Below are 26,910 nucleotides of genomic sequence, written 5' to 3'. Positions count from 1 at the left end.
TCTTCTGTGTTTTATTATCTTTCTAAAAGTTCATTGCCAATAAGCTGTAGGTTCTGATGGTCAATTTCCTGCCAGTATATTTAAAGTCCTTTAGCTCAACAACTTACTCTACCAGAAATAATCAGATAAATAATCTTCAAGGGCAAAACCAGGCTATGAATGCTCTAAACTGCCTACACCTCATCATTCAGTTTAATGCATAATCCTGATTGTATCATTAGGTAAATGCTAGAGCTGGACAAAGAGCAAAGGCAATGGCAACCCAAATACTGATATTTTCTCAAATGTGCTACCCATAAGCAGAATAAAATATTTTTATTTTATTCACATTATTTTGTCTTTGTGCTTATTGTCCACTAATTTGCTTCAGCACAGTGCCTCTGTTACCCAATGGCAGACTCAGGGATTTGTATTAGCCAATTTCCCACTAATGCCATCTTGAGAGCAACACCTGCTGCCACTACTACATTCATTGCTGTCTTGCAAACATTACCTTTGGCTTCAGTAATAAGAATGTGGAAAAAAGGATAATAATGGAGATTCTGGGACAAAATGGGGATGTCTGTGCTTGATCCATTCCCAGCCTTGTTTGTGTCATCTCTCTCATCAACAGCTTCTCTCCTCTCTCTTTCCATCTGTTCCCTTCTGCTCTGGTTTTCTGTATTCAGTCCAAGGCCTAGTCTACACTGGGGGGTGGGGAATCAACCTAAGATACACAACTTCAGCCTACGAGAATAGCATAGCTGAAGTTGACATATCTTAGTTCGACTTATCTCGCGTCCTCACAGTGCGGGGTTGATTGCCGTGGCTCCCCCATTGACTTTGTTTCTGCCTCTCGCCAAGCTGAAGTTCAGCAGTCGATGGGAGAGTGATCGGGGATCGATTTATTGTGTCTGCACTACACATGATAAATCGATCCCTGATAAATCGATCGCTACCCATTGATCCGGCTGGTAGTGTAGACGTACGCCAAGATGCATCTCCCATGTTACTGTAAACTAAGGCAATTTTTCAAGGGGTTTATTAGGGCAGATTTTCCCAAGTGAGGACCTTCTTTCTTTATGTGGACACTTTTTGTATACAAACAGCAGACTGATTGATATCTGATCTTCATATCTGGGGCAGGGGGGATCATCACCCCAGATCTATTATTTTTAAGGGAGTTGGCAATACCTCATATGAGCATGTGTATCACTCCCATCTAATTGCTCACCTCAGTAGTTTCTCTCCCACTCAGTGGATGGCTATGTGTCATTCCTGTGGCGAATTTAAAGGGTGACCTGGAAAGGGCAATGTATGCAGTTTGTGCCCATTTTGCTTGACTGTCCCTTGCAATAACCGTGCAACACAGCAGAGTGCTGATAAGAGCCCAAATTTTCTTTGTTTGGCCTCAGTCACATGACATGGGTCTAGATTACATGGCAAAGAGCAGTATTAGCTATCTCCCATAGCTACAGTTACAAACCTGTTTCTTATCACAAAACACCAAAAATTCCAAATGTCTTTAGTTGTATTTTTTATTACAGTAGAACATAAAAGAAATAAAGAGGCAATCTGGGGGGCCTCTTTAATTTTTTCCTGATACTCACACTGCACCATGTATGGTCTTGCTACTGTAACTGCTGTCTAACATGAAGATCGATGTTAAAGGTCAAAGTGAAATTGAAATTTCCTGTAAGCGCCACTTTAATTGTGGCTTCCATATTAATGGATTTGGAGAAGACTGAAGGTTTTACCAGCAAAAGCGTCTCTAACTTCATTAACATTGAAATGACTCCAGATGAAAGGTGAGTTGTTTGTATTTTTCTGCTTCACCACAAATAGTGGAACAGACTAACTTCCTCTGTTTCATTTCAGGAGAGAAATGTTTTGCACAGCACAACAGGCTCTTGCCCCCCTGGTAAGGCCTTTCAATGCCACCACAATGCAGGTAATAATACACTCCCACCTCAGATAAAGAGCTGACGTATCAGAGTTAAGATTGCAAGTGAACAGTTTGGTGACTGAGGACAAGATCCAAAGTCCAGTGAAATCAATGGAAAGATTCCCATTAATTTCAATAGCCTTTGGATGTAGCCCATATAAAGATTTTTTCCCCCTGTGTAGACAATACAATTCTCATTCCATTTGAAAAGATTCCAATTAATGTTTAAAAGAGTTTACCTCGCTCCAAACAGAATATCAATTATCAATGTCCCAGGCATTACAAATTTTGAATGCATTAGGACTGGGGAACCAACAGACTGCTGTGGCACTGTAGGATTTTACTTCAGATGACTATACATAACTATCAACCTATTAATCCATATAAGTAAAATATTTATTTTCCCAGCGGTATGAGGCTACATAACAAGTTTGAATTCTTTTGACAGTGCTGACTGGTAATCATACAGTATCACAACAGAATATATTGTCAGCATGATAAAACTGAACTGGAATACAAAATTTTGAAAGCCACTGTCTAATAGGCATGATTCAAAAACCTGTTTTCAGCACATCCGCTGTTTTTATTCAAATTTATACAAAACATTTACAACATCTTGATGATACAATTGAGAAAGTTGCAACACATGCTGCTATAGCTGTGTTTCTCAAACTGGGGTCGCTGCTTCTGTAGGGAAAGCCCCTGGTGGGCCAGGCCAATTTGTTTACCTGCCCCATCCGCAGGTCCGGCCAATCGCGGCTCCCACTGGCTGCAGTTTGCTGCTCCAGGTCAATGGGAGCTGCTGGAAATGGTACAGGTTGAGGGACTTACTGGCCACCGCTTCCAGCAGCTCCCACTGGCCTGCAGCAGCGAACCACGGCCAGTGGGAGCCGCAATCGGCCGGATCTGTGGACGGGGAAGGTAAACACACTGGCCCGGCCCACCAGGGCCTTTCCCTACACAAGCAGTGACCCCAGTTTGAGAAACACTGCCTCATCTTAATAAAAAAAATGCATTCACCACAATTTTTACTCACTTGTTCATGCAGGGTTTGGATTGTGCCAAACAGAGGATGTGAGTCTGTATAAAAATCCCATTAGGCCATTCACTCCATTCCCAGGCAAGTTCAGGAGTATTCATGTATATTCTTTAGTGTTTGTCAAGTCCTAAATGATTCAAATGATGGGGCTTCCCTCACTTCTTTTCAGAGACGTTTACAGTCTAATCATAGGTCTCACTATTAAATGATTCTTGCTCAGTTTGAGCCCATTACTGATGTCTCCCCCAACCTCCCAAGTTATTCACTCAGGAATGCCAGTGAAGTTATGCCAATGACCTATCTGGCACAGGATATCTTCTTCACATGAAAAATGAGACTCTGTATAAGGTACCACATGCAGTGAATATGGCAACTCACCCTCTCTCATTTGGTACCCAAATGGTATTCCTTCAGCTCTCCTTGTGCTCTGATGTTGAGGCTGTAACTCCACCAGGGGGACTGTAAGACACAATGACAGACACCCCCTGTAGTTTTACAAGAGTAGTAAAAGTATTATTGGTAGTTTTTAAGTGATCATCATCACTGGGCAGTTTCTGAGGTTCTACTCTTTAGCATAGGGGTAGGCAACCTATGGCACACGTGCCGAAGGCAGCACATGAGCGGATTTTCAGTGGCACTCACAATGTCTGGGTCCTGGCCACCGGTCTCGGGGGGGCTCTGCATTTTAATTTAATTTTAAACAAAGCGTCTTAAATATTTTAAAAACTTTATTTACTTTACATACAACAATAGTTTCGTTATTTATTATAGACTTATAGAAAGAGACCTAAAAACCTTAAAATGTATTACTGACACACAAAACCTTAAATCAAGGTGCGAATAAATGAAGACTCAGCACACCACTTCCGAAAGGTTGCCGACTCCTGCTTTAGCATGTATTCATTAATTATTTAGGAGGTTTTTTTAATATAGTGAGAAAGAAAATATAAAGAGCTCCTGTAAGTGCTCAACAGGATTTGCACATGATACTGTATAGCACATTTTCCTGCTGTTGCACAAATTCCAGCTTGCATCTTTTATGCAGCAGATCCACAGCACAGCTTCCCAATTCTGATTAATATTCAAGGATAAAAATAACCATAAGGAAGTCTGTGATTGCAAAAGTCTATATATAAAGTGAATGATTTCGAACAGAATGTACTGAAACTTAGGAGGGTCATGCTGGCAAATTAAATGATTTGTGGTTCTAGAATATAATTTTCCAAGAAGGTGATTTATTGATTAGCAATACTTAATCACGTTTTCATGGAAATATAAAAATCTAGTTGTTAATTCAAGCAAGTTATAGCAGAATTTTCTAGATAGCTCTGAAATTATTTTAATCTATCCATGTAAACAACGGTCATTCTGGTTGCAATTGTTTTTCTAAAAGGGGCCAAATTTCTAATAAAACTGTGCCCAGTTGGGTGTTAAGCAGCCCAAAAACAGTCAAAGATCTAATTCTTTTAGGTACAAGTGTGCTTGTTGTTATCCAGGCACACTAAGGAATACAACAACAAAACAAAAAGAGATGGCACACTGTTATAACATTCACAAGATTGCCACACCACCAAGTGTTCCTCAGACTCACGTTTGCTTTAAATCTCACAAGCTTCAAAATGCCCACCTCATTTTCAGGAGATTCAACAGGAGTTAGGCCTCAAAATTAACAGGATCCCACTTAAGCGTAATTATGCTTTGCAGGATTGCAGCCTAAGCCACTTACTATCCCCAGTCTTCCCAAGCCTCCTTGAGCTCAAGGTTAGGAGCCACCTTCCCCAGCTAGCCCCTTAACTATTGAGCCCCTAAATTACCATTCCACAGGACTCCCAAATTGAGGTTTTTATAGTTTCCTGCTGGCTGCAATCAACCCTAACCTAATCCTGTTCCTCAAAAAGGAGGCATTTGCCTTTAACAGCCTTCTGTTTTAGAAGCCTGGAGCTACTCTCCTATCCTAGAGACTCAGGTGGGCCTAGACTTTTCTTTTCTTCTTTTTTTTTGGGGGGGGGGGCGCTAATAAGTGGCTACTTAGGCACAGAAACTAACCTAATGTCAGATATTGACGTCTTTGGTTTTGAATCTAGCTCCAGGAGTTAGTATTATTTATTTTGTTACAATAGCATTTAAGGATCAGCTGAGAATGGGACCTCATTGTGATAGAAAATGTACAGAGTCATAGACAGACAGACAAAGGGTGCAGGAATGGGATATAACACAAGTAGAGTGAAGAATGGGATGGGGCTGCAAACTTCATATTAGCTCCACAAATTTTCATCCCCTTTGTGGGATGTTTGTAGAGGGGTATTTTTATAACAGTTCTTTGGGTGGGGTTTTGATATCAGGGGATTAGCTGGATGGAAAGAATAAGAAATGGAGAAGGGATATAGAAGGGTGTGGGTGGGGAAGTGAGGATAGAAGCACAGAGAGCAGGAAAATAAGGGGTCAGAGCAAAGAACCCATCAGCATAAACCAGAGAATATCCAGAGTCCAAACCGTAGAAGGTAGCATGATGACATCATAGAGTCATAGAGTTCAAGGCCAGGATCAATCACCAGATCAGTCTGATCTTCACATCACAGGCCACTAAACCCCACCCAGCTACCCCACACTGAGCCCAGTAATCTGGATTAGATTAACCTCCTAAACTATTGTGTACCCCAGGCAGATAAAAGGAGGGACTGAGGTGTTCCAAGGCCTGTGCAAGGGCAGGTAATTGATTTGGTGAGATACACCTAGAAACTGACATGCATGCTACACTGCAGAATGTGGCGAAAACCTCCCAAAGTCCTTCCTGATCTGACCTGGGGGAAAATTCCTTCCCGACCCTGAAAATGGAGATCAGTGTCCATTGATTCCTGACTAGAATTTCTTTGTTCCCTAAATCCACCTGGGTGTGGGGAGGAGAAAAGCATGTGGTGGCAGAGGATGAAATCTGATAGCTGAAGAGTGTTCAGCAGGCAAGCACCCATGTGTAGTGACGGTAAAACACCTGAAGGTTTGATATGGTGTCTTTTGATAAATAATTGTTAATGTGTTAGGTTTTTTTTTTTCTGAACTATATACTCTTGTGAGACCTCACAGCCTCCTCCTTGTTGGGTTAGCACAAGGAGGTGGAGTTTTCCAGATGATGATACACCCACAAGCTCAGAAACAACAGAACAGGAGAGGGGACAGAGGTAGCTCCCACCTGGGCAGAAAGCATACACCCCTTACTCCACTTCTCTCACATGATTACTTCCTGAGTCAGGGGTCCTTCCCTGCAGGGAGCAGCCACAGTTTTTAGGGGCATGCTTTCAGCCTCCAGAGTCTGAACAGAGACCAGGCTCTACCCCTGGCTTGGGATATTTAGGTTTATTCTCAGGGTACAGATTCTCTGTCTAGTACCCTCTTCTAGGAGCTGAGACCTTGCAGTACAACTGTCCAGTCTCTGAAACCAGTGGTGACCCCCTCAAACTCTGAGTTTACAGTTTACCTCTTCAGGGGCATGCGATAGTAAAAGCCAACAGACACAAAGACAGCTTTCCTATCGAATTCTAAAGTGCCATTGCTCTTTACATAACAGCACAAGGGTTACACAGATCTTGACAAAATAGACACACCTACATGTGTATCCCATGCTTCAGTTTCCTCATAGCTCTGGAAAGTTGTTTGGTATTGAACAGAACCCTCTTAATTATTCAGGATCCTTCCCCTAAATCTGCATATGACTTTCCTTCCAAAACAAGCAGTCTTCTAGTTTTCTCTGACCTTGGCTGGTTCGCTATTAAAACAGGATCCCCTGCTATGAAAGCCTGTCTGCCTCTTCCCCTCTCCTGACCAAAAGCTTCCTATGGGGCTTTGTGAATCTTCTCCTTACCCACCCAGCCTCTGTGACTTTTAAGGGTTAGCATCAACAACTTGATTTCTTTGTCCTGATTCTGGAGATGTTCTGCAATCTAAATGCAAGCCTCCTGCAGAGAGGTAAGAGAAAACTGGTCCTCTTAGGTTTGAGCTAGCTCATTTTCCGTTGGTGCTGCCACCTAATCAGGTGGCCATAAAGTTCTAATGACTCACCATTGTTCCTGGTATGGGAGGAACATAGAATCATAGAACTGGAAGACACCTCAAGAGGTCATCTAGTCCAGTCCCCTGCACTCATGGCAGGACTAAGTATTATCTAGACCATGACACAGACTTTATGAGCAAATGGTGGATTCCACATCCACACAGAGGCACTCACAAGAAAAACTTCATAGCATCAACCAGGGTTCATAGATTGTACAGTTCCCCCAAACTGTCACACAGGCCCACACATAAATGCCAAGGCTAGCTCCATTATCAAGCTTCTTGTTTTCCTTGCCAAAATTAAAGAGCAGCTGATGAATGACAGAGATAAATGTTAAATCATATAATGTTGAAAAATTAAGACTTTAAATTAAGATTCAGCATGTATCTTCATAATGGGGAATTCTAAACTTGTAGTGGAAGTATTACTCAAGAGCCATTGTTTAAAAAATATTATATAGTCCTATACTGAAAAAAATGTAATGTTCTTCCAACCTGGGTGTCTATCTCCTTTTCTGCTAGCTCCCTATGGTTTGACACATCATGTTCATCATAACACATTCACAACAACTCATAAAACCAGCTTTATAAATGATGTTTCCTGCTTAATCATTTCTGCTAAAGCCTCCCAGTGTGTTATTTTAGTGGTAACTCACTCAAAGGAATTTTTTAAACTGTTGTTGCAAACACTGCGATTATTATACAACACACTGAAGATTACAACCCTGATCCTTGGCGTCGGTCACTATGCATCTCTCCATTGGCCCAAAGTGGCCCTGAGCCCAGTGGATCTGGCTCTATTTCACAGGGGGATTCTTAGGTAGTGGAATGACCACCCGTAGTAATCTCACCCCATCCTGTTGGCATAGGGGAGAGGTTATAGAAGGGGTTCCGTTATGTACCAGCTCCTATAAGGGCCCCATGGGGCCATTGCCATCTACTGCAGTTAGGGCAATTTTCTGGCTGCTCTAATCTGTGTGGGAAGACTGGCAAAGTGCAGAACAGCCTTAGGATGAGGGTAATGCAAAGGGCATCTTTTTTCCAGCCTTTGTCAGCTGCATAGAATGCTCTTCAGCCACACTGAGGATCTGACCTTGTGATTAATCTACATGTAGATCATCCCATTGACAATCTAGGGCTGCATTTTTAAAACAAAAAGCAAGAAGTCAAGAACCACAGTTGTGTTCAAGTTTCCTATTTATTCTGAAGGGTGCTGATGCTAAAATAACACTCTAATCACATTGCTAATTATAGTGTCTGCAGAATTGGCAAAATCAGCTTTATATAGAATTTTCATAAACTGAGACCAAGGGATGATCTAAAACATCATTTTCCCTATAAAGTAGAAGGACTTAATATTATCCATTATGATTTTTCTCTCTTAATAGGAATATTCATCATTGCCTTTTGCAAAGCTCAAAGAATTAAATGCATTTTAAAAAAACACAGGCAGTAATTTATACACAGATAAATTAGTAATGACACATCTAAACTACTGCCAGTTCTTGGGGCTGTACTGGAGAATAGTGAGCCATGGTCTTCAGCTTTGTCAGAAATGAGGAAGGCCCCAATCCTGCAAACAGTTACTCATGTGCTTACCTTTGCTACCATGAGACTTCTCATGATAGTAAAGTTAAGCACGTGTGTTTGAAGGATATGAGCCTCAGAGTGTGGATCAAATATCACTGTGTGTTATTCAAGCAGAATGTACCTGTTAATTGTAGCTCTTGCACTGGGAGCCAATGGGCAGAGTATTCTCACTCCAGCAGAGGTCACAGCAGTGGTCCATTACATCCAGACAGTGGATTGGCATTTTGGGACGGACACACAAAGTTTTGCTGCCATCACCAAAAGTAACCAATTCCTGTCCCTGGGACCACACCCCAATGCACAGGACCAGGCTGAGGATTTTGGGGAGAGGTAATAAGATTATTTTTGGGGATAAATGCCAAATTTAGTGGACACATTTTATAAATAAGGTGAGTCAAGCTTTTTGTTCCCCATCTCATCTCCCACTGTTAGAGATATACATTTGCTGCTTGTCCTGAGCATAGTTGCCAACATATAAAAGAGTTTTACAAGGAACAATTGTTAATGGGCCACTAGTCTTCCAGCCACTGGAGGATTTTCATTTTATAAACATTAACTGCTGAATTGTCACAACACCCTCATGAAGTAGATATGATTGTCCCAATTGTATAGGTTGAAAAACTGGGGAAAAATACTTGAGGACAAAAGTTTTGACACTTTTGAAAATCAGGTCACTCCTTCAGGTGCTTAAGTTTAGGGACTCACTCTTGAAAATCCTCACCTTATAGATCAGGCGTATGCAACCTATGGCACGCGTGCCGAAGGCAGCACACGAGCTGATTTTCAGTGGCACTCACTCTGCCTGGATCCTGACCACCAGTCCGGGAGGGCTCTGCATTTTAATTTAATTTTAAATGAAGCTTCTTAAACATTTAAATAACTTTATTTACTTTACATACAACAATAGTTTAGTTATATATTATAGACTTGTAGAAAGAGATCTTCTAAAACATTAAAATCTATTATTGGCATGAGAAACCTTAAATTAGAGTGAATAAATGAAGGCTTGGCATACCATTTCTGAAAGGTTGCCAACCCATTATAGATTGTGAAAGGTGCCAGAACCTTGACACCCAAAATCCTTTATTCTTGTTAATAAATTACTCTCCCTATGTATCAAACAAAGCCAAAAGTTTTTTTTTCATATTTCTTTTTAATCACATCTTGTCATTGGATCTCAAAAATGAAAACTGAGCAAGTGGAGATAAAAAGGACTCTGCAGCCAAATTCCTTCTGCATCAGGCTTATAAATTTATTCCATGAAGTAATTTTGTTTCCAATTAAAACTGATGCTAATTCTGGCACATCAGATGCAGTATTTTTATTTTTGCTTTATTCATCTAAAAGCAAATTCTCTTTTCCACTATCCTCCCTTATCTTTTTTAATTGCACTTATTGACAGTAAGGATGGTTTCAGATCTCAGAGCCAACACCAAGAGTCTGTATTATAAATAGTAAAACTGTTCTCTTTGCACCAAAGACCAAGCAAATTGAGCTACCTACTTTAATGGGAGAAGGATCAGAACCTAACTTTGCATCTAACCTAGCGTGAAATCCTTGCCCCGTAGAAGTCCACTAAGGGACTGAGGCATTGCAATGCTGAGCATCACATCATCTAACTTTTAGGTGCCTTGAAATATCACAGGAACAACAATGGGATCCAAAATGGGATCCATAAAGGCTGAGTTAGGCACCGAAGCTCCTTATACAATGAATAGGGAGAGATAGGAACCTAAGAATGCAATGCACAAAAGCCAGCATGCTAGGTGGGGAGTTGGCTAAACTAGCCATGGGAGATGCCAATGTGATAATCCCTGCCCCTTTCTCAGAGATAGGTGCCAAAGTCCAAGCTGCAGGGAGGTGCATAACACTACTAGTGATCCACGAAAAGGAACTGCTCTCCTGGCTTAAGAGTAGTTTCTTGCAGGAAAGTGTTAGATGCCTGCCTTTTTTCCACTCTAAGAGGAGGAGGTGGCCAGAGAGAGTGAGAGACAATGACTGTAGACCAGTGATTAGGGGGCAGCAGTCCCTGGATCAAATCATCCTGTTCTAACCCCTCTTTCCTTATTTATCCAGTGAAACATCTTCAACAGGAGATACTGAACACGCACACCCTCAGAATATCCCATAGTTCAGTGATTAGAGCACTCACCTGAGAGGTGGGAGACTCCACTTCCAATTCCCCCTGAACCTGGGTCGCCCGCATCCCAGGTAAATTCTCTGATGAATGGGCTAAAAGCTGTAAGGTGAGCAGCATCAGCACCAGCACCCCCACTATCTCCTCCAGCCGGATTTTGAATGGGGCTCAATCCAGTGGGCACCCTCCAAGTATCCCTACCAGATCAGGCCCCTTGAGCAAATTAGGTGATCAAATACCTTTGTTTCCCTGGATCTTATGCACAATATCTAGAGAGAGGCAGCAGTGCATATGCCCAGAGGCAGAAACTTAAGTGCTAGTTTTGACTTTGAAAAGGTTAGGCACCACGTACATTTAGATGCCTACATCATTCAGCAGAAGTTTTGTAGATTGTACGTAAAATCAGGACTTAGGCATCCAAGTTTCTTCATGGATTCCATCTTAGGAGTTTTGCAAGTGACTTCACAGAGGCCAGGATTTCACCCTTAGCCTCGGTCACCCCAAGAACAGTGCCTAGATATATTATTATTGTATTTATTATTTGGATTGTGGTCCTAGAGGCCCCAGCCCCCTGTACCAAACACTGTACAATCCAATTACAAAAAGACAGTCCTCGTCCCTGGAGAATTTACCATTTAAATATAAGACAACTGACGGCAGGTGAATGAGTAGGGATGATATCGGTGCTAAAAGAGCAGAGAGAGAGAGACAAAGTCCAAGAGGTAAATGGGATCAAATTCAGACTAAAAGGATTAGTCCATGGCAATTAACAAAATAATATGTATTCAAAATAGATAATAGGAAATATTTGAAAAAACAATTATGAACTATAAACATATGTATCCCAGCCAGCTTCTCATCACTGTATTTGTATCTCTTTCCCCGCTCCCTTTGTCTGTCTTTTTCTATTTAAATCATTAGATCTTTGAGGCAGGAACTATGTCTGTGCAGCATCTAGCATAACTGAACTCAGTCCTAGCTGGGGTTCTTGGAAGCTGCTGTTATACAAATAGATAAACAGCATAATCTGTAAGAGATTTAAAATTAAGGAGGAGGAATATTTCAAACTGAGTTTTTTCAATAAATGGGGAACCTGTGGAATTGTTTCAGAATGGGGTGATCCTAGTCCCACTTTTTTGTATGTGTGACAAGGCAGGCAGTGGCATTCTGCACATCTGGGATTCGGAAAGTGGTGACTTGGGCAAACCTGGGTAAGAGGGCTGCAGTAGTCAAGGTAAGCAAATATCGAGTTATGCATGAGGAGTTCAGCAGAAGATGGAGTGAAATCAATGTCACAGGAATACAATGCTCCAGAGGCAGGGTTGGAGAGATTTGCAGGCAGAAATGAGGGAGGAGCCCAGAGGCAATGGAAGCAAATTGAAAGTCTGAAACAAACACAGAAGAGATGGTTGTGTGCTTGAGAATTACTATTTTCACTTCCAGTTTGCACATAGGCTTCTCTGCTCTTAGAAGCTTTAATAAAAGTTGTACACCATAAAAAGTGATTCAAACTGGGCCAATCAATTGCTGTTCCAACAGAGAGAGCTGACTATACTGCTTGGGGTAACATCCCATAATGCTTTGCCTTTTCAGCTCTCACAGAAACCTTCCACAATAAGAACATAAGAATGGCCATACTGGGTCAGACCAATGGCCCATCTAGCCCAGTATCCTGTCTACTGACAGTGGCCAATTCCCGGTGCCCCAGAGGGAATGAACTTAACAGGTAATGATCAAGTAATCTCTCTCCTGCCATCCATCCCCATTCTCTGACAAACAGAGGCTAGGAACACCATTCTTTACACATCCTAGCTAATAACCATTAATGGACTTAACCTCCATGAATTTATCCAGTTCTCTTTTAAACACTGTTATAGTCCTAGTTTTCACAACCTCCTCAGGTAAGGAGTTCCACAAGATCATTGTGCACTGTGTGAAGAAGAACTTACTTTTATTTGTTTTAAACCTGCTGCCCATTAATTTCATTTGGTGACCCCTAGTCCTTATCTACTTTATCCACATCACTCATGATTTTATACACCTCTATCATATCCCCCTTAGTCTCTTCTTTTCCAAGGTGAAAAGTCCTAGCCTCTTTAGTCTGTCCTCATATGGGACATGTTCCAAACCCCTAATCATTTTAGTTGCCCTCCTCGGAACCTTTTCTAGTGCCAGTATATCTTTTTTGAGATAAGGAGACCACATTTGTACACAGTATTCAAGATGTGGGCATACCATTGATTTATATAAGGGCAATAATATATTCTCCGTCTTATTCTCTCTCCCCTTTTTAATGATTCCTTCTATCCTGTTTGCTTTTTTGACCGCCTCTGCACACTGCGTCTTCAGAGAACTATCCACAATGACTCCAAGATCTTTTCCCTGATTTGTTGTAGCTAAATTAGCCCCCATCATATTGTATATATAGTTTGGGTTATTTTTTCCAATATGCATTACTTTACATTTATCCACATTAAATTTAATTTGCCATTTTGTTGCCCAATCACTTAGTTTTGTGAGACCTTTTTGAAGTTCTTCACAGTCTGCTTTGATCCTAACTATCTTGAGCAGTTTAGTATCATCTGCAAACTTTGCCATCTCACTGTTTACCCCTTTCTCCAGATCATTTATGAATAAGTTGAATAGGATTGGTCCTAGGACATACCGTTGGGAAACACCACTAGTTACTCCTCTTCATTCTGAGAATTTACCATGTATTCCTACCCGGTCTTTCAACCAGTTCTCAATCCATGAAAGGACCTTCCCTTTTATCTCATGTCAACTTAATTTACATAAGAGTCTTTGGTGAGGGACCTTGTCAAAGGCTTTCTGGAAATCTAAGTACACTATGTCCACTGGATCCCCCTTGTCCACATGTTTGTTGACCTCTTCAAAGAACTCTAACAGATTAGTAAGGCATGATTTCCCTTTACAGAAACCATGTTGACTTTTGCCTAACAATTTGTGTTCTTCTAGGTGTCTTACAATTTTATTCTTTACTATTGTTTCAACTAATTTGCCCAGTACTGATGTTGGACTTACCAGTAATTGCCGGGATTACCTCTAGAGCCCTTTTTAAATTGGCGGTACATTAGCTATCTTCCAGTCATTGGGTACAGAAGCAAATTTAAAGGACAGGTTATAAACCCTGGTTAATAGCTCTGCAACTTCACATTTGAGTTCTTTCAGAACTCTTGGGTGAATGCCATCTGGTCCCAGTGACTTGTTAATGTTAAGTTTATCAATTAATTCCAAAACTTCCTCTAGTGACACTTCAATCTGTGACAGTTCTTCAGATTTCTCACCTACAAAAGCCAGCTCAGGTTTGGGAATCTCCCTAACATCCTCAGCCATGAAGACTGAAGCAAAGAACTCGTTTAGTTTCTCTGCAATTACTTTATCGTCATTATGCACCTTTCTATTTACCTCACTGGGATTTGACTTCCACTTTTTAAAAGATGCCTTTTTATCTCTCAGTGCTTCTTTTACATGGTTGTTAAGACATGGTGGCTCTTTTTCAGTTCTTTTACTATGTTTCTTAATTTGGGGTATACATTGAAGTTGGGCCTCTATTATGGTGTCTTTAAAAAGCGTCCATGCAGCTTGCAGGGATTTCTCTTCAGTCACTGTACCTTTTAATTTCTGTTAAACTAACCCCCTCATTTTTGCATAGTTCCTCTTTTCAAAATTAAATGCCACAGTGTTGGGCTGTTGAGATGTTCCTTCCATCACAGGGATGTTAAATGTTACTATATTATGGTCACTATTTCCAAGTGGTCCTGTCACAGTTACCTATTGGACCACTCCTGCGCTCCACTCAGGGCTAAATCGAGAGTTGCCTCTCCCCTTGTGGGTTCCTGTACCAGCTGCTCCATGAAGCCGTCATTTAAAGTATTGAGAAATTTTGTCTCTGTATTTCATCCTGAGGTGACACGTTCCCAGTCAGCATGGGGATAATTGAAATCTCCCACTATTATTGAGTTCTTTATTTTGATAGCCTCTCTAATTTCCCTTAGCATTTCATCATCACTATCACTATCCTGGTCAGGTGGTCAATAATAGATCCCTAATGTTATATTCTTATTAGAACATGAAATTACTATCCATAGAGATTCTATGGAACATGTGGATTCACTTAAGATTTTTATTTCATTTGATTCTACATTTTCTTTCACATATATTGCCACTCCCCAACCCAGCACAATCTGTCCTTTCCTTCCAATATATTTTGTACCCAGGAATGATTGTGTCCCATTGATTGTCCTCAGTCCACCAGGTTTCTGTGATGCCTGTTATATCAATATCCTCCTTTATCACTAGGCACTCTAGTTCACCAATCTTATTATTTAGACTTCTAGTGTTTGTGTACAGGTACTTTAAAAACTTGTCACTGTTTATTTGTTCTCCCTTTTCTGATGTGTCCGACTTTTTATGTGAATGTTTCTCATCAGATCTGGCCCTTACATTATTGTCTTCCATTCTCTGCTCTTGACTATTAACCTAGAGAATCTGTCAATAGACTCTCCTCTAAGAGAAGTCTCTGTCTGATCCACATGCTCCTCTGCAGCAGTTGGCTTTCCCCATCTCCTAGTTTAAAAACTGCTCTGCAACCTTTTTAATGTTAAGTGCCAGCAGTCTTGTTCCACTTTGGTTTAGGTGAAGCCTATCTCTCCTGTATAGGTTCTCCCCCATCCCAAAAGTTTCCCCAATTTCTAATGAATCTAAACCCATCCTCTCTATACCATCATTTCATCCATGCATTGAGACTGAAGCTCTGCCTGCCTACCTGGCCCTGCGTATGAACTGGGAGCATTTCTGAGAATGCCACCATAGAGGTCCTGGATTTCAGTCTCTTCCCTAGCAGCCTAAATTTGGTTTCCAGGACATCTCTCCTACCCTTCCCTATGTAATTGATACCTACATGTACCACAGCCACCGGCTCCTCCCAGGCACTACACATAATTCTATCCAGATGCCTCGAGAGATCTGCAACCTTCACACCAGGCAGGCATACAGTTCTCCTGGTCATCACAAACCCAGCTATCTATGTTTCTAATGATAGAATCTCCCGTTACTAACATCTGTCTTTTCCTAGTGACTGGAGTTCCCTCCTCTGGAGACCTAACCTCAGTGTGAGAGGATACCCCTACACCATCTGGAATGAGGGTCCCAACTATGGGAAGGCTTCCTTCTGCTCCTGTTGACTGCTCTGCTTCCCTGGGCCTTTCATCCTCCTCAACAGCACAGGGGCTGTCTGAGCAGAGGTGGGACAATTCTACGGTGTCCCGGAAAGCCTCATCAATATACCTCTTTGCCTCTCTTAGCTCCTCCAGTTCCTCCACCCTGGCCTCCAAAGCCCATAAGTGGTATCTGAGGGCCAGGAGCTCCTTGCACCAAATGCACACATATGAATAAATTCATAGATCTGACTGCTGAGGAATGAGACATAATTGTAGCTATTGTACTAGAACTTTTAATTAATCAATGTATAAATAGAAGCAGGACCGGCTCTACTGTTTTTGCCGCCCTAAACAGCGTGCCAATTTGCCGCCGTGGATGGCAGAGGCAGTCTGCATGCTGTTAGGGCGGCTCGCACGTTTCCGCGGTGGCAGCAATTCGGCAGCAGCTTCTATGTTCAGCTGCCCACAGCGGCAATTTGGCGGCTTCTGTCTTCCATCTGAAGACAAAAACTGCCACCGAATTGCTGCCACCGTGGAAACGTGCATGATGCCCTAACGGCACACGGACTGCCCCAGCTGTCCTCGGTGGCAATTTGGCTCACTGCCTGGGGGCAAAAACACACAGACTGCTGCCCCTTGCAGATTGCCACCCCAAGCACCTGCTTGGAATGCTGCCCTGAATAGAAGCCCTTGCGACAGTTGCATGCTTTTGTTAAGTTGTGCCATAATTGTATTGTATGATGGTGGTAGACTGAATGTAGTAAAACCTATTATTTCTCATATTTTTATTTGAACATAAACATTCAGGGCCAAATTATGCAGCAAACCAGGTATTGTATGGCAGTGATAATGGACTATAAGTCATTCAACAACATTTATTAAGTAATTCCCAAAAGACTCAACAAAGTAGAAATAGATAACTAAAGCAAAATTTGTATTTGCATTATCCCTGAGGAATTCTGTTACAGTTCAGGGCAATTGCACCTGCATTTCCCCTCAGTGGTTCAGCAAGGGAACACACCCTTGACTTTAAGCTCCCCAGCCATTGCCTTTCTTGAGTGGAGATGTATCTCTCTCCCTTCTGACTAGGGTATTCCCAGGTTGCACAGTTCCTCTGGCTTCACTGTGTATCTCCCAGCACAGACAGGTTGCCCAAGGACACCTGTTTGCTTTCTCTCCAGAGACTGATAACAGAGTGATTATCAACAGTTATAAGTTACCACACAGCACTTCATATGCAAGCCTACTTTATTCCTAAGGTAAAAAGCATTATAGAGAAAACACATTTAAAACAATAAAAGAACCTCCACACATGCTAATAAGTTTACCAGAATTAACCCCAACTCTACTATGGATTCTGGCTGGTGCAATCCTTCCAATACTGCCCTAAGGATTGGGGCCCTCTGCGGACCAGGCCTCCTGTCCATTTTCTGGATCAGGAAGAAGGACCTGAGCCAGTTTAAAACCCTTCCTTTGTCTGTTAGTCCCTGGAGAATCCAGTTTGAACTAGTATATGTGAACCTGTCCTGGAGGGTGATTTCTCTGGAGATGTTACAATCCCCCCTGCTGTTCTCCCATTTATAATTTCCATGGGACTACATACATATTTGCATTTTTAATACCATTGTGGGTCCATTGTATTAACTTAATTCAAGGAAGTTTAATTTAATTCAATAAAGTTCATCCAGAATATTGCAGGGAATTGTCAGTCTGTCACAAATACCACTCCTGTGGGGTTTAGGTGCTATTCAGGAGTGTATGTGGGAGGGAGGGGAGATGGGAAGGAAGGCAATTATTAGACTATACCAGACTGGTGGAGCAGATTGCAAGTAATGACACGAGGAGCAAAATGCAAACAGCAGCTGCCACCTCAGGTTCCTAAGCCACACAGACACGGAGCTCTGCTACAGCGGAGCTTAGGAGTTGTGCGTGGCAGTTACATTTCCTTGCTCTGCAGTTTTAGGAATTCCACACTAGAAAGCTCTCCTCTAGCATGGCTTAGGAACCTTAGATAGTAGCTACTTCCTGCAAGCCTCTCCTTGACGCCCCAAAGCAGTTATTCACCCCCATCCCCCAGAGAGGAGATTAATGCGGGCCGGTCTCCTCAAAGGTTTGTTCTGTCTTCTGTCTAGAATTACAAGGAATGTCCCCTCTTGCTGCCTTGGGTTCTCTACTTTAAAATTAGGACTGGGGCAGAAAACAAAAACAAAAACAAAACAAAACAAAAATCAACTCCTTCCTGTGGGAGAAAAAGAAAAAAAACACCCAAATGTATGGAAAAGAAAGTGAAAAGGTGAGCCAGCAAGAGGTGAGAGAAGGCAGAAAAACAGCCATTTTTTCTAGATTATTCAACACCTAGAGCATATAGCATTTTGGCAGAAAGGTAATTGATGCAACCATTTGCATTGTTGTAATCCACATTACAAATATCTTTTCCATAGTATAAACTTAGTTAAATAAGAAACCATGCAGATATCCCAAAGCATTCAGACTCCTCTGTTGTGCACCCACACAAGGATGGGTCCCAATGGCAGTCCTTATAGTCCCCTGAGCAAAAGATTGCTCATGACTAGTGTTGCTACTGGCACTGGGTTCTTGAGAAGGGTCGTGCTCATAGTTCCATCCCTCTGTCCACTAACCAGCACAGCTAGCTCTGTGCTGAGGGGCAGCACACTACAGCTAGTCCCAGGGTAATTAAATGGCCATATTCCTTTCTCTACTACTGGAATTATCAATGAGGCAACTGCCTCCTAGAACTTCTTCTGGGGCTGTGTGACTCCAGAGCCAGCCCCACTGCAGGCTCCAAGTAGCGCAATAAGACCACAGAGCTCTCAACAGGGTGACATGAGGATGAAATGCCAGATTTAATTTTGGAGTTTGCTTCCTTTCACCAGGGTATGTACAACTAGACTGAACTGTATTTGTGCAAAGTTTTGTATCAGTCTCTGCACATTCAAATGTTTTGATTCTTGAAGGTTTTGCATTGTGCTTCCAGAAATATAGACTTCATATTAAAATGTTACACTTAGGCAACCTGGTTTATAACTTGCCTGCCTAAGGCTCAATTTTATTCATCTTAGACTAATACGCAGTAAGTAGACCAAGAGGCCATTTAAGGAAATCACCACGAACAATTTGCTTTTTTTCAGAGATTCATAGGTAAGGTCAGAAGGGACCATTATGATCATCTAGTCTGATCTCCTGCATAACACAAACTATAAATTTGTGCAGTGATTCCAGCACCAAGCCCAATGACTACAGCGTATCTTTAAAAAAATGTCTTATTTGAAAGACTCCAGATGATGGAGAATGTATCACATACTTTGGTAATCCTTTCCAATGGTTACTTACCATCACTTTGTAAAATGTGCATCTTATTTCCAGTTTGAACTCTGCTGAGTTCAAATTTCAGCCATTGGATTTTGTGGCTTTTTCTGCTAAATTAAGGAGTCCTTTACTATATCTATTTAACAAACTGGGAGATGTATCATGGAGAAATTTATCTCCCCCTCCCAAAAAAATACAGTAAAGATGATTTATAATCACCTTAAATATTTTCGGGGAATTTACTCCATGTATATATTTAAAAAAAATCAGTGAGCAGGATTGTAGTAGTTTTGAATGCTGAATGAATTCTAATATGGATTTAACAATGTCAAGTGAGTCAGCCGTTGCTGTCATCAACAACAAAGTGTGTGTCACCACCTAATTTAATTAGGGCTAGAACATATTTTAAGGTTTATATTTAATGACCAAGCACAGTTGAAATAATGAACACAAACAGAAGATAAACAAAAACTGTCATGTAAGCACAGTCATTTTAGAGGTTTAACTGTTCTTGCCTCCCTCACAATGGAAGCATGTATTCTGTTTTATAAAGGTTCCCTTTGCAAGGAGTAAAATAATCTGCAATGTATTCAGGAGGCTGGCAACACTACAGTGTTGTCCACTTCAGCGCCAGAGATGAAGAACTTAAGCCCTGCAATACAGAGAGCAAAATGTTAGTGAATGAGAATTGCTGTAACAATCCATGGGTCAATTCCTGGGGTAAAATGAAGTGAAACCTCAGAGCCCCTGAAGGGGACTGTGCAACACTGTTATGCACTGCAGACCACTGCTCAATGGTAGTCTCTATGTGGGGTTATGCAGGGATAGAGGAAGAGAGGAAAACTGCAAACCGAGCAGATGAATAGGAGGTGTGTGGCTAGATTCTAAAAATATAGTTGGTTATTCTACAAAGGACTTGACTGGATACTGTTAAAAAAAATCTGCCTGTACAAAAAGATCAATGATTTAACTGAATAGGAGTGTCACAGGTGGCTGGACCCTGTAATTAAACTAGGTCTAGCGCCCCTCTGCCAGAGGAGGTGCTCCCAGGTGGGCCAGTTCAGGGGGCAGGGGCTGTTCCCTGAGTTACAGAGGGCCAGAGTCAGTTGCAGTGAGTGCACAGTGAATGTGTAGGGAGAGACGGTCTCCTGCTGTGGCCCTCAAAGTAGGGACTTGGGGTGGGTGAGATGACCCATCTGAAAATTTTGTTTTTCTTTTGGGAGAAGGCAAAGAAGGTAGGTCAGACCTTGCATCTTCTCTAGCTGCTCAGAGAGCAGGATGGAACAGTACCTCAGGAAGGCTCTGCCCAGCTTAAGGCTGAGTAGAAGATTTGGGTTTGTGTTTTTTTGAACTTTGTGTTAATGAAAAAACAGATCGCCTCCCTCTCTGCACAGAAGGATGTGGATTGGATGAGAAAGATTATGTAGAGTTCTTAAGTGGCCCTGGAGAGGGGTAAAAAGAGGCAGGGTGCTGCAGACTGATCTCAGGCCAGGAGGGGATGCTCAGAGAGCTATGGCTGCTCAACTCCTCTGAAATCAGGCCCTGCCAATGCACACTTTATGCCTTGTTTTCATAAAGTCTGGTACTCTGATACCTCAGCAAATGGCAGATTCAAAATGTAATTAGAATTAATATTTTTGGAAGGGTGGGAATGGACACAAGACTGGGGGATATAAAATCTAATGTTTAAAATAAGGAGAAAAGGTTAGAGAGGAGCACCATTCCTTGCAAATGAAGTGCTAAATTGCTAGTCTATGTGGAATATTTATTCAGTTACAGAATCTGTACACTTGACAGATTTGAAAACAAAATCCTGCTTGTAACTTCATGTGCTTGCTTGAAAAACTTCAGATCAACCTTCATTTTACCAGCACAGAACCCTATCAATTTAGAAGCCCACCAGTAAAGGCCAGGCCAACAGCATACAAACAAATATCTACAGAAAGGCATCATGACAGACTCAAACAAGCATTTTGTCTATTGGACAGTGTTGCAGCAGGACACCATGTTCTGTAATTGCCTCCGTTTATTTCCACACGCACTTAAGTATATGTCACGTGCCTCACTGAATTTTTAAGGAATAGGTTGTGTCATATAGGCACTGCTCAGTCTTGAGGCACACTGCCCTGGGGAAGGCTTGTGCAGGGATTCTGCCTCAGGGAGCAGGACTGATTCTGCTACTGGGGTTTGTTCCTTAGAACAAACCTAGAGTTGCTGGGTAAAGTTAGTGAATACTTTTTCACAAAAGTTTTGCACACAATGTTTTGCCAGTTCCTTTAATGTTGTTTTCAACTCTCCAACATTTGACTTCCCACACAGGTTAGTGTGCAAAAATCCACCTCTAGCTCAAAAGTGTGTGATAGTTCTGATTTTTCAGAAGTATCATAACCAGCCATCATTGTCAAATGGAAGGAAGTTTGTGTGGGGCAAAGTAACACAGATGCTTATACACATAGGCGCTGACTCCATGGGTACTCCAGGGCAGGAGCACCCATGGGAAAATATTAGTGGGTCCTTAGCACCCACCGACAGCCAGCTCCTGCCTTCTCCTCCAGCGCTCCTGCCTGCAGGCAGCCTCCTCAATCAACTCCTCCCCTCCCTTCCAGCACCTTCCACCCACTGTGGATCAGCTATTCCATGGCATGCAGGAGGCACTGCGAGGGAGTGAGAGGAGCAGGGATGGGGCACACTTGGGGGAGCAGGAGGAATTAGACAGGAAGAGGCGGGGCAGAGCCGGGACAAGAGGCAGCAAGGGTGGGGGCAGAGCACCCCGAGGAAAAGGAAGAAGCAGCACCTGTGGTTATACACATAATATACAGAGATCAATAAAACATCAAACACATATCTACAGTTATGACACAGTCATAGTTCTTGCAGCACTTTTAGAAATCAAAGACAGTTAAAAGCTAACCTACAATAGGCCAACTTTGAAGGTTTAAGTTGCTTAGACAGATTCTTCTGAAGCAAAATCTTGAGGCAAGGAAGAGTCTGTATATTTCACCCTAGTTTATGTGAAGGCTTTTCTCAAATAAACAACAGATACATCTTGAAGTTGCTTTGTGGATCCATACATCTTAAAGAACTCGACATTTTCCCAAGCTTCAGAAATCCATAATCAATTTCTGATTTGTTTTAAAGAGCTAATAATTGCTCCATCCACATTCCAATAAACTACATGAGTTAAATATATTTCAACACTGCATCTCCTGTTATTTGGAATTATACTGGAAGACTGGACAATCATTTGTCAGATGACAAAACATTATTCACATTCTAATCTCATTTGCAAAGATCTGTATTGCAAGAAGACAGATATGATCAAAGATTTGGTTTAAAAGATCAGTGATATGGCCAATATTCTTGCACCTCCTTTTTGATATATGCCCCGTTCTCAATTGAATGAATGAGTTGAGAAGGGAAACCAGGAAACTCTTGCACTCGATCTTAGCAGGTCCATGAACCACATTTGATATGTATCCATGCTTAATAAGTAGCTGAACATAAATATGCAAAGTGATATACTCAACCTGAAACTTAAAACCTGAGTAATAGAGAAAAAAGTGAAAAAAAAGCTAAAGTATTGTGAGCCAATACACTCCTTTATTCACACCCCACACACTATTATAATAATCTTGGTACAGAATATGCTTTGTGAGGTATCATTTTAAAACAAAGAACTTGCTGGTCAATAATATAGTGAAATGTTTGTAGCAATATCATGTGTGAAGTTATGAAATCCCCCATAAGATGCTAAAGGCATATGTTCAAACTCACGTAGCCACAATTAGATAGAACTGGTTGTGCAAGTCTCTCTTAAACAAATGGATGTGTGTTTACCTCAATTTGCATATAAAGTCAGACAGGAGAGAGCAAAGGAATGAGACAAAGAAAACCTGCATTTCAGCATACACACATAAGCACAGACTCCATGGAGCAGCCATGGGGAAAAAATGGTGTGTGCTCCCCTCATCAGCTTCTCCCGTCTGCCTGTGGGCCCCATAGATCAGAGTCTCCCCCTCCTTCCCCATGCCTCCTGCCCACTGCAACAGCTGTTTGCATCATGCAGGAGGCTGGGAGGGAGGTGGGAGGAGCAAGGATGTGGCACACTCAGGAGAGGGGGTGAAACGAGGCAGGGTAGGGGCAGAGAGGGGATGGGAAGAGCCAGGGCATGGATGAAATCAGGGCGGGAAGAGGCATGGTGAGGTAGGGCCTTGGGGGAAGAGGTGGAACGGGGGCAGAACCTGGGGCAGAGCCAGGGGGTTGAGCACGTCCCGGGACTTTCAAAAGTTGGCGCCTGTACATACACAGGTGAAAAGAAACAGCATAACACTTTTTCCCCATGAGCCTCCATGCTCTCAACTGGAAAGAACTTCATCTAAGTGTCACTTTCAGGAAAATGCAGCTCAAAGGGTGATTGAACTATAAAAGTGAGGTGGCAAGCTGTTGTACCTTGATCCCCTTAGAGGGGCAATGGACCTAATATATCTGGACTGTCCAAGAGAGGGCTGGACAGTGCTGATCACATGTTTCTGGGGAAAATCTGGGACTGGGAATATGCTGGTGAAAGCGTGTAACTGGAGTGGGCTGGCAGATCTGCAACAATACACAGACAGTCAGGGTGTTACCTGCATTTAAAATCAATGACATATCAGATCAACTAGTTGCTTTAATTTGCATTAGTTATTAAATACTTTTCTTGAGTGGATACAAGGTGACTCATACCTTTGGAAAATAAGAATCCAGTCCTGCCAGGTGTTCAGTACCATCAGTTCACACTAATGTTGCACATTTTATTCTTCTATGGCTGCTCCCTTAGGTTTTTCCCTCAGGGGTAGGCAGGGAACTAGTCCCCTGGTGTCAGGTACGAGTATTGGGTTCTGTGCACAGGCAGAACAGATACAAAAGAATTGAGGAGAACTAGGGGGAGAATAGTTAGGAACGAGTTTACATTAACATGTTGTTTCCTGTCCCCCTAACCACCTTTTCCAGCTGTACAGTTATTTGGATGAGAAGAAATTTGGGGCCAGAATATGTGCTGATTTACACCTTGTATATATCACTGACACCATGGTGTTGCCTGGGATGCAAGTAGGGTGACCAAACAGCAAGTGTGAATAATCAGGACAAGGGGTGGGGGGCAATAGGATCCTATATAAGAAAAAGACCCAAAAATCGGGCCTGTCCCTATAAAATCGGGACATCTGGTCACTCTAGATGCAAGTAAGTAAAAAAGTAGGATCCAGCCATCTCATTTCAGTCCCTCTATTAGGCACTAACAGGATTGCCTAGCTGAAAAGCCAATTGATATATTTCTGCATTTTCACGTGGAGACTGAGGTGAAGGAATGGCTGGTATCAGCGTTTCTGCTTCGCTTGGAGGTTTTATAGATGCTGGAATCTCTCTGCACTATTTGTCACACAGCGCTGAATTCAGTGACTTGTAACAAAATAACAGCTCTTGTCTCCAAGCTGAGGAATATCTGGAGCCAGAGAAACTCCCACTGTTTCAGAGGGTTTTAATAACAGAGAGATAGATTTTGCCACCCTCATTCATGCTGAGTAGTGCCTTACTCTGTAAATTGTTCCATTTTTTTTTACAGTGGGATTTACATGAAGAGGAAGTTCTACTCTAAGTAAGTAAAGGTGGCAGGATCTCATCTATCATATAAACCCTGTGCTACCTCCTAAACTATGTTTACATTTTCCAGGCTATGATAAAAACGGGACAATCTGCCAAAGACATTTGGAGTTTAAATACAAGTTATTGCAGCTTGGTATTTGTAGAGATTACTGAGCTGCATAACCTTTACAAGTGGAAACCAGCCAAGATTTACAAACAGTCTGGATTGTAAGTATGCAGAGATTACATACTCCTGCAACAGAAAAAGAGCTTTCTTTTGTTTACATAATCAGTTGCTAAAAATGTAGTAAAAAAGGAACCTCAAACTGGTGTTGTGCAGGTTTAAAATGACCACTATGTTGCATATGTTACGTCATTCTTGGAAAAAAAAAAAAGCCTTTAGCTCAGCCTCACAATTAGGATTCTAAGGAACTTCACCCTCTCCTGAAGGAATGCAGGGAAGATATCAGTGATTTAGTGATTGTCTTCACTACCATGCTAAATCAGTGCCCCTGCCATCAGTGCAGTGGCATCAGTTTACCTGGTCTGGTGAAGATGCACTAAGTCAATGGGAGACCACTCTCCCATCGACTTCCATACTCCATCTCAGTGAGAGGCGGAAGCTATGTCAATGGGAGAGCATCTCCCTTCGACATAGCACAGTGTAGACATCACTTTAAGTTGATGTCAGTGTAGTGTAGACAAGGCCTTAGAGAATGCCCACAATTCCTTTCCTGCTCCCATTTGTTCCCAGTGGAGGGGACAATCCATGGAGCAGCTACCTAATCCTAAAGACAGTCTGGTACCAAATCATCTCCCCATGTTATGCCACAGGGGTCATTTCTATATGGTCCATTTAAGAGATTTTTAATTAGAACACAGGAAAATAATGGATCAGAGACATACAGAAATAGATATACTAGACAATTGGTCTGTTTCTGGGAGGAAAAATATCCTACTTGATATACCCTTGAATAACTGCCATTGAAAGTAATACGAAAAATCTGGTGAAGATTTAATTGGATGAGCCACATGCTGCCCTTGACTGATATGGTCATAACACTTATTGCTATCAACAAATTATCAGAATATTACAGAGGTAATCCAGCAAGGTTCTTGTCAGGCTCAGGTAGCACGCACTTAATCTTACATTATTTGGCCCTAACTAAAATCCACACCAAATCCAAGTTGAAACTGAATATATGATAGATTGCACACAAATCATTTACCCGAAAAGTGCCATTTCCTTGTTGTTTATTTTAACAATAGTAACCTGGGTGAGGAAACTGGCTAAGCAGATGTGAAGGTAATAGAAGTATGAAAAAGATAAAATAACCCCGACCCCCCACAGTTCTGGAAGGTTTGGATAAAACTGTATCCAGTTCTACATTAGTCTGGTTTTGCAAACCAAAACCCAGTACTTGAAGCCACCTTTGTCATTTCTGGTCTCTATTATTTAGCTGTTAGGAATACTCACGAAAGGTGCTTTTTTCTTCGTATTTGACTCAACTCACTGCCATATGTTAAGGGAACATTTTGTTTTCGAACAACAAATACTTTTACTTAGATTACATGGCTCCACAATCCATTACGTTCGTTTGTGTACTGACTGTTTTGTTAACCTAACATTTTAGATAAACCAGGAAAACAGCCATTTTGCGACACTTCTTCCACCCACAGCTTGTCTAAGGCTGATGCAATGCATGTGGTTGCAGAGGGCACTCCTCACACCACTCATTCTTGGCAGAAGTAAATTGTTTTCCTGCTGGTTAGCTGACAAATTAGCACCTGCCTACTTCTCCTGTAACGTTAGCACTGGAACTAGGGAATTCAAGGGAGCAGGGCCGTCCTTAGGCATAGGCAACATAGGCAGCTGCGCAGGGCACCTGAAAATTTGGGGCACCACTGGGTCTTAGTGTCCAGCCTCTTGTTTTCCTATCCCTGTTCTGATCCTTCCTGCAGGCTCCCACAGATGGCTGCTCTAGCCTGGTGAGTCTTCCTTGGGAGGGACTCTAGTAGTTAAAAGTGAAAAAACCTCCAGCCTGCCAGA

General features: G+C 42.0%; 1 long non-coding RNA gene across 1 annotated transcript; it reads left to right on the top strand.

Moving 5' to 3' along the window:
* The first annotated feature begins 13,623 nt into the window (after positions 1-13,623).
* LOC115647493 lies at positions 13,624-25,901 on the top strand. Its single transcript, XR_003999334.1, has 4 exons — positions 13,624-13,738; positions 14,105-14,109; positions 19,575-19,577; positions 25,889-25,901. It is a non-coding gene; the product is annotated as an uncharacterized LOC115647493 (long non-coding RNA).
* Positions 25,902-26,910: the final 1,009 nt, after the last annotated feature.

The sequence above is a fragment of the Gopherus evgoodei genome, chromosome 1, assembly GCF_007399415.2.
Source record: "Gopherus evgoodei ecotype Sinaloan lineage chromosome 1, rGopEvg1_v1.p, whole genome shotgun sequence".
Lineage (NCBI taxonomy): Eukaryota > Metazoa > Chordata > Testudines > Testudinidae > Gopherus > Gopherus evgoodei.
Note: the sequence above shows the minus strand (reverse complement) of the source record. Positions and strands in the feature narration are given on the sequence as shown.